Raw genomic sequence first — 1,761 nt, 5'->3', positions numbered from 1 at the left:
ATGATGGACAACCTTAATCAAATAATAGAAGCTAAAACACTGATAACAGCATCATGTGTCTTCTGGTGTAATGTACCAGTACTTACTATTCCTGCCAAGATGCATGACCTGATCTGAAGCATGAGGAAACAATTACAATACTCCAAATAAGGAACATTCTTTAAACAGCTGACATCCACTCCTCAAACTCTTAATGTTGTAAAGGATAAAAGCTATAGAGTTGTTTCCAATTAAAGAAAACTGACAACCAAAGGTGATGAGGGATTAGGAGCAGGGAGGCTGTTAAAGGTTAGTATTTCATGTGGCACACTTTGAACACAGACTGTGGATTAAAGACTACACTAATCTTTAAAGAAGGAATTACCTGGTAGTTCAAATGGTAGTCTGCCTGCAATGTGGGAGACCTGGGTTTGATCCCTAGAGAAGGAAATGACAACCCACTCCAGTATCCTTACATGGAAATTCCCATGATGGGAGAGTCTGGCAGGCTACAGTCCATGGGTCACAAAAAGTCGGACATGACTGACTTCACAATGTTTAAAGTCCTGAATTTCATCATTATAATGTAATTGTATAAAAGAATGCCCTAATCTTTAAGAGATACAAACTGAAGTATTCAGAGATGAAGAGGCATGCTTGCAACTTAATTTCTGGGGTTCCACTACATACTGCGTACATACTAGAAAGGAAGTATGAATGGTGGATCCCAAAGGGGTACACAAGATTTCACGGTATACTATTCTTGCAATTTCTTTGTAAGTCTTAACTTTTCTCAAGCTACAGTTTCTTAACAAAATCTCTTTCTCAAGACTTGCTATTTCCTGCTACATTGACTTTTTAATGCATTCAGAAAAATATCTTACTCTATGAACAAAGAGATTTCTGCATTATCAAAACCTTAAAATTACAACTACTACTGAATATTAATTAGATGAAATCAAGGAAACGTACACATACACACCACAAAACACCACCCACACAATTATTTTTGGCCTGGGCAATTAACAACTATTTGCCCTTCTAAGGGCCAGATACTGTTTTAGGTGCTTGAGCAAAGCAATGAACACAAAAGCATTCTTATGGACACTACAATATAGTTGAGTAAAGTTGTGGCTATCATTGTTCAGTCACTAAGTCACTGAGTAAAGTAGTGGACACAAAAGCCCACATACCATTTTAACATTAAACTCTACTATTTTACAAGACACGTTAAGACAAGTAGGTGGATTATACAACTTACTCATGTCCAATAAAGGAAGGACTTTATATATGTAAGGATATTTACTCTCTTATCTAGTGGAAAAAGTCTTAACACTAAAACTATATCCCAAGCACTAGACTAAGTGCTCAGTAAGTATTCAACATTCAAACCCACTCTACGGATACAAGGACCATATTACCCCATTTTCAGGATGAAGAAACAGGTTTAATAAAGTCAAAAATTATTTGCCCAATTACAATCATAAGAGAGGCCTATTGTGAACACAACTCTAACAAGGGCCACAGAGCACTTAATACAGTGAACATCAAAATCCTTTTAAAAGGCAATTTCGGGTAACTAGTGGGAAGGTGCTGTATAGCATAGGGAGCTCAGCTAGAGGGGTGGGATGGGGCGCATGGGAGGGAGGGTCAAGGAGGGGATGAATGTATACATATAGCTGATTCACATGGTTGTACAGCAGAAACTAACATTAAAAAGCAATTATCCTCTGATTTAAAAAAAAAAAGGGCAATTTCGTAACACTGAAACTTCCTCTTAAT

The sequence above is a fragment of the Bubalus kerabau genome, chromosome 7, assembly GCF_029407905.1.
Source record: "Bubalus kerabau isolate K-KA32 ecotype Philippines breed swamp buffalo chromosome 7, PCC_UOA_SB_1v2, whole genome shotgun sequence".
Classification (NCBI taxonomy): Eukaryota; Metazoa; Chordata; class Mammalia; order Artiodactyla; family Bovidae; genus Bubalus; species Bubalus kerabau.
This window is presented reverse-complemented; position numbering follows the sequence as displayed.